The sequence below is a fragment of the Haemaphysalis longicornis genome, unplaced genomic scaffold (assembly GCF_048455015.1).
Source record: "Haemaphysalis longicornis isolate Haplotype H1 unplaced genomic scaffold, Haemaphysalis longicornis Haplotype H1 scaffold_6, whole genome shotgun sequence".
Classification (NCBI taxonomy): domain Eukaryota; kingdom Metazoa; phylum Arthropoda; class Arachnida; order Ixodida; family Ixodidae; genus Haemaphysalis; species Haemaphysalis longicornis.
The window spans coordinates 16,968,730-16,976,398 of NW_027526407.1; positions in this window are offsets into that span (position 1 = coordinate 16,968,730).

Consider the following 7,669-nt stretch of genomic DNA (forward strand, 5'->3'; position numbering starts at 1 on the left):
CCGAATAAAAAAAATATATCTCTGAAACATATGATAATAGAGTAGGGTATTAGGTTATATATTTGGAGACTGCTTTCATCTCTGTACAAACGCCTGGAATACCAAATCACGGTCCTCTTGAAGAATATCTATGCGGAGTGTACAGAAACGACGTGGTGTCTTTTTTCAGCTTTGGGGAAGGAACACTTAAACTGTGGAAAACGTTTCTATTCTGAGAAATTATCCGATTCATTGTTGCTTGAACGTTTATCTATAGCAGTAACGCCTATGTACGTAATACTGTGTGAAGGGTTCGTGAGCCTAACCCCGCCCAACGAAGCGACGTCGACACCATTCCGGGCAACAGAAAGACATGTGGGAAAAACATCCGCATCAAACAGAATGCAGATTGGATCATCGCGACATAAGAAAGCCAACTGCCTCCACTGTGCAAGAAATACCATGGCGCTTCCGCGACACTCACAAATGTTTGCGAGCCCATTGTCCTAAGAACGTCCACCTGATTTGCTGCTTAGTCACGGATGGTTAAGGGTCGTGATTGCATATCACGGCCTCTTTGCGCTCCCCTCCAGCGATCCGCTGAGGCCAGGCTGTGTCGTCCAACTGCCCCCGCTGCTCTTGTGAGCTTCGCTTTTAAGCCACTAGTTTGTTTGTGCGCATGGTCCTGGCTTTATGCGCACTGAACGTGTTTGTTGCGGCTCACTTATCATCGCACACGAACGCACGGGTACTTAGCGCACTCACGTCACTATCGGTGTTCGACGCGCGCTCACTTCTCCGTAAACTCCCTACGGGGGCGAACGTAGGAGCTGCTTCCCTACAGTATAAAGAAGATCTTCCGGCATTGTATTTCTTTGATTGAGCCACTATGTTTTCAAGACAAATGGCATTGGAGAAACCAGCAAACACCAACGATTGTAAGGAGTGCCATCTTTCGAATCCTTCACTGGCTACCGCGCCTCCTGACGAAACCTTGCCTACATATTTAGCGTCGGATAGAAAAGACGAAAACAGCGGCAACTAAGTCATCAGTGGCTCCAAGAAACTCCATGTTTTCTCCCGGCTTTGATATCCCTGTCAAGGCAGGGGAAATGTTCGCCAACTAAGCATACGCGAACGCCGCCGACACTCCGGAGATTACACGGAACTGGTAACACGAACCCTATTCATTTCATCTGCACGTACTTGCAATTTCTGGTGGGCTGCCGATACCATCCTGAACGTATTTCGCCTACTAAGGTCATGTGAGATGCTTCAAAGTGTCTGTGAACTGCTGCTAGCCTACTATTTACCACCACTTAGGGGTACAGAACGCCTTGAGCGCCTATGGTCTGATGCTACTCTCCTCGATCGCGTAGGAACTTATTCACTTGCCAGTGCCCTTTGAAAGGCAGTGTAGGGGTTTTACAGCACTAGCAGGGTCTGCAAATGTACAACACGGTGTGTTTAAAAAGGTACACGAGACGTTCTTTGAGGCTTTGGACATCTACTTTTCGTCTGCAAATAACCGGTTAGGGAATCAGTCCTATTTCTAAATAAAATCGTTTATTTATTCAATATTTTATTCAATATTTGCTTCTTACCAATAGTAAAATATATTTTATATTTTTCCAGTAAGGAATTACGCAATCAAGTAAGTTCACTGCCCATGTTTATCAATGAATTATAAAACACCCCCATCTCATACGCACAGCGTTCTTGAAGGTGGCAAGGACAACACCTGAAACCCTTAGAATGGCACCGTTATGCTTATTTTTGCCGTATTGTATAACTTTACAAGTTTACACCTCAGTTGCAGTTGATTGTCAAATCGGCAAAAATCTCATTCGCCGGTTTGCGACGCCAATTTATGTTACTCCGTAGTAACATAAATTACCCTCTGTAATACCCTTCCCAGAGTGCCTTTAGGGTATGTTAGAAATAAAAATAAAAAAATATTACGCCCATCTTCCCGCAAGGAAACCCTGGTGTGATGCGACGCGTCGGGGGGTTGAGTTTTCGTTTCGATTGGGTAGATTTTCTAAATCGGGTGAAACGTGTTGTGCATGCCTATGATGCATTCCATCACATGCGGGTGTTCTCATACGCGGGAAGATGGGCGCAATTTTACTTTTCATGAAGGGACACTCACTTCCATCACGTCTCCATCGGAAGAATCAAGTCAAGCACGCAGTCGTCAAGCAGAATGACGCGAAGTTCAAGGAGAGCGAGCGCTGTCTGAACCGCCGCAGCACGATACCCGCTTTATTTTCACAGCGCCTGAAGGATAGGAGACAACGGGGGAGAGTTGCGCATGCGCGCACATGCGCGAGGGGAGCGGAGCGAACCGAGCGAAACGCGCACACACAGCTGTTGTTTATGATAATGAGGCGGAGTGAGAGCGTTGCGCGCCAGCTGTCGGAGAGAAGACCGGAGGAGAGTCGCGCATGCGCAGCTGGCGTGCGGACGCCGAACAACGCCGACTCAGGAGGGACATGCCTCAGAGCACGAGATGCGTCGCATCTAAAAAACTACTTCTTAGCAATTCTGTTGTTCTCATTGTCTGTTGACCTGAATGTCAACCTGCTACTTTCTCCAAATGTCGATTTTGGTACTGGCGGATCAATAGTAGTATTCCATGTAAGGTACTTGTAGCATGCCTCGTTATATTTAATTGCACGTCGGGCATTATCACGATGGCGTCAAGGCATTTTGTTTGACACCGGCGTTTACCAGAATTAAGGAATGATAATATCCACGTAATATATTACCGTTTGTTAAAATACATCAATGGTAATATATGCCAAATTGTTAAGGTAAAAGTAATGTACGTGCATAAAACAAATGCTCCTGTCAGCACGAAACGACATAGACGACGTAATGCAGGCGATGATATAGAAAAAACCACTTACATTAAACCTTTGCTTCTCGGTGGGCCATGCGTTTTGCGTGAGCTGTGTCTGACATTATTAGTCCGCTGCAACGTGAAGCGGTTCCTTTTTAGTGGAGCATAAAGTAATTATAGGAAAAAATTTATAGCAAGGGCCCAGTCGTGTCATACAATTCACCTGAAGGAGGATAAAAATTACGCACGGGCCAATACGCACTCATTTGTGCAAGATTTTGCGATGGACATCAACGGGGATATAAAAACAGTCTTTCAATTGTTAACGCGACGGTGGTAAAAAGAGGAACGTAGTTACTTGCATAGTTCATAAGCGGAATTGGCAATGGTAATTCCGGCGAGGAAGTACGCCATCCTTGTATGAGTCACAAATTATAGAAAGGAAACGTCCTTAATGGGCAGATAACGCTTACCTTTGATACTTCCTTGGGATTTTTCAGGCACAGACAATGCCTTGGATAATCAGCCTGTGGTATTTCCTCTTCCAGCTTGGGGCCAGCACTCCGGGACTAAAAATACATAGGCCAGTACAGTCGGATGATCACGCGGAACTACCATGAGGGAAGCACAGCTGCTGCCGCTGCTCCTACTCTAGCCATTCGAAGTTGGTAGACATAAAAGCTTACGGTATTTATGTGCTTTATTAAAATTATTAGAACGTACAAGTTATGGCTTCCACCGGTGTCCTCCGCAAACGTGCCTTTTGATACCGTCACCACTTTCCAGCTCCGGTAAGACCATAACGCTTCTGAAAGCATGCTCGCATCAGCATGTTTACATCACGTTGTACTCGATCGGTAGGAGCCCTTCCAGGCATCCAGCTAGCTCTAACAGGTGGCGTTGTGTATGAAAGCATATTTTCCGAGTCTGTGAAATTTCTAACGCGTAGCACAGCTACCCCTGGTGCAAGCAAATATACACCCTTAATCACATCACATGACTACACCAGGCGCAGCGCCTGTGCCGAAGATGAAAGAAATCCAGTTCGGACAAATAAAATACACTGCTGGGGAGTGAAGACTGTGTGGTTCCGCCTGTGTGGTTCCGAGGGTGCGTAAGGCAGCAGTAGCCGTTGGAGAAACTGGTATAGGCTACCATTCCTGCTGAACATCTTTGAAACCTGCAGCACAGCACGCAAAAAACTGGGAGTATGTTCCCGAAACCTGCAAAATATGGCTGTAATAAGTGATTATCTAGGCTTAAAATAGTTAGAGAGGAACACTGTGCATTGCGTAGTGGTTTATATCTAGCGACGGTACGTCGAAGGCTGATTCTCTGGCTTTATAATTGACACGATTGCGGACACACTGTGCAACGTCGTCAAAAACAATGCAACGCATCTAGGTTTCCAAATGGTTAAAGTAGATTGCTATAGATAATGGAGGAGCTGTGGTTAGCTTAAGTGGGTGGAGTGGGTGTAAAAATATTTTAGGTACTTTTGGCAAGCGTTCAAACTGCTTTTACTTGCATTGCGGGAAGACGAAACAAGCAAAAAGATACCATTGTCGCAGGCTTGTAAACAATCATTATTCATTGTCAAAAAAGGTGTCAAAAGGCCGACACCACCGATTATGTTACAGCCCCTCTGTTCACAAAAATGGGTACAAACACATCGGCAGAGACGTAAGAGAGCAAACAGTTGCCACTATTTTTGAAGAAATTGTTTCTTGGAGAGACTATATTTGCTTCAGGTTTGTGCTGCTCTGGATTTCACATCATTTATCCCATGGCGTGATGTTTTGCATCACCTGAACATATATAGACTTTGCACTTTTTTCTTCTATTATTTAGTTTCATACTGCCACACTCGAGCAAAGGCCTAATACTTATGCTCAGCGTTTTCGTCATTTTTCTGATGACGGAAATTACGGTCGCCTGTTTTTATAATGATCAGTATCCTGTCCACACTTATCACTTTGTCCTCTTTTGTTTGTAAGTGGCGGATGTCAAGTTAGAAAATACTGAATGAATGCTCCACATTGGAATATTGAGTTGCTCTGGGAAAGCTACTGTGCGTACGTATTAGCAATCGGTTTTGCTGCAGCTTGGCGTGCGTCATATTTCGTTGCTAAATATTTGCTTCTCAAGTGCTTCCTGAACTTTTCCTCCAGTTTACTCTATTTCTCACAAATATAGGTCTGGTGGAAACTGCTGGTCATGTTCGCGCCAACACGGCAATGAGCTCAGTTCAGCCTGCCATTGCTGGTGGAGATTGTTGGTATGCGGAATGCTTTTGTCGCCGTATACGTCAGTAGCTTTTTTTTTAAATTATCTGTTTCTTAGTTGGTGACGTACACAGAATGAAGTTGTCAAAACAGTCATATGCCATGCTTGAAATATAAATTAGTACGCAGAGAATAAATTATTCGCAGAAAACCACGTGTTTAAAAAAAGCAAACTTTATGGCAGGAAATCATTACGCCCTATGGCAACGCTTACTGGGCCGTGCTACAATCTGGACGAGATATAGAAAAGCTGTTCCATCTACGTTTAGAGGTCCTATATATATAAAAGCTGCTTGGTATTGTTGGCTTGTTAGCAGAAATAAATTGTATTAACTCCTTAAACTTCACGCATAAATTCTTAGGTTTGATGAACCTTTGGCTTTAGCTGTTCAGATACCGAGCCTACGTTCCAGGTTGAGGATGACGTATCGAATGCGTCACTTATCATGAGCATAGCTGCGCTATTATGTGGTGTCCACTTTGGTATCCCCACCGTGTTTTATGGCACCACAGATAGATGAACATCACGCGTAGCTACGGCTTGTATTAGAAGATTTTTTGTGTAATCTTTTTTGCGGCCATTAATCGCGGCAAACACCTAGTCCCTTTGTACCTTTGACCAACACACGCACAGATAAATATATCTGGCACACAAGTCAGGCGTGGTGGTGTTTAGGGTAAAAATATCCGCTTGGTATGTACGGCCACTACTATTTGGTCTAGTTTTTGTAATGGGTAGAGAAGGTATGAATACATTATTTGTAACCTACTATATAGCCCTCAAATGGCATTCGTATACTTCTCAGGTCATTTTAGTAGCGTATGAGTACATAGTGCGTGTATGGCGCTATGTTGTTTCCCCAAACAGACACTTTTTACAGTGATAATTTGATTTTGTTTAGTGCGTGGCAGCGCTGAGTTAATGTCAATAAAACTCATTTTTTACAGCGCTTTGAAAAAAACTTGTCCCGTTGAAAGCACCCCTCAACTTCGATGCCTACAACCAATAAATGTACAAACAGGGCCGACTACAAATCACTACTGCATGACAAACCCCCTGAAACCTAATATTTTGCACAGGGATCATTGGACGCGTTTTTTCTTTGTAATATGTATAACCTATGCAATCGTACCGTTTTACGCTTGCCTAGTTGCGTTTATCAAATCGCCTTTTTTGCTCTCTAATATGTGCCCGAGCTTTCTTAACGCGATATGTTCCGTTTTGTCAATTTAGCAGCTTTTGAGGACAAAGAATATCAACTGAACTAACCTGGTCCCTTTTTGAAGGAATCTATTTGCCGTAACCGTAATCAGTTTTTATGAGCCATAAAAGGAGCCGTAGATTGGACATAATACGCATTAAAATTTAACCCATTCGTGCGTCATTTAGAGTGTTTGGCGAAAGCTCTGTGTTTAGGGTCGTGTTTACCGAAAACGCCGAGGAGCATTGTACCTTAAATTCACAACGGGTTCAGTGTTCCTATAATTTCCAAAAAGCAATGACTGGATATCAAGGCGAAAGAAACTACGAAATAATTTTGTATTGTTTCCGTCCCCCGAAGCAAATTAGCAGCCCCAGCTGCACAGAATATTTAGTGCTGTTGCCGTGAATACAATTTTACTATTCGGGCTTGCCTTCCTTGCATTCCTTTCATTCAAAATGAAGATGTTTTGTGTAATTTGTGTTCTGGAATAGGTTTAGGTTGATATTTTGATGTGATACGATTTCCGCGTGGCAGATAGAACAAATTCGGACGTGTTGACAACCTGCAGTGTGCACACTTTCCTTACATTACGTGGCTGTTTGGTTTGACTCTAGGGTACTCACTCCTGAATATACTTGCTGAATGGATGTTGCCCTTACATTTCGTTGGTACTCGGCTTTATTGGTGTAGGGGAACGTAGAATGCTTACATAGTCTGTCCACTGAACTGTCAAGTCACACTGCTTGTGGCTGCTGTTTAGGTGTGAATGCATGTGTATACGGGCGGATGTGTACACTGCATATAAAGCAATGTTCTTGCCACAAAGCCTTGTGCGGCATTATACTTACCAACATATTAGCCAACATAATAGCCAGCAGTAGCCGAAATACACGTGCCCACTCACGCGACAAGCCAATTTGCCCTTGGATGACTAAACAAATTATAGATGTTATAAAAATGAACGATTACTGGTATCATAAATAGAAACAGAACAAAAGCAATGAATATTATTTCCGCCAATTCGAACACACCCGCAACAAGACTGTTGCTCTGATGAGGACTCGTAAAAAGGAATTTTATTCGAGTCTCATACGCACGCCTTTGGCAACACTAAGAAAATACGGAAGATTTTAAAAGAAGTTATAGGACACTCCAAGAAAGTACACTCACCCCCGGCAATGTTACTCAAACAACGGTAGAAATCTTTAACTATTATTTCACTAGTGTTGGCCCTGACTTGGCAGCCAAAATTTGCACATGTAACACGCGGATGCACATGTAACACGCGGACATGTAACAACTCTATCCTTACGCCATTAAGCAACACTTTTGTTATGGAAGACATTAAAGTGAAT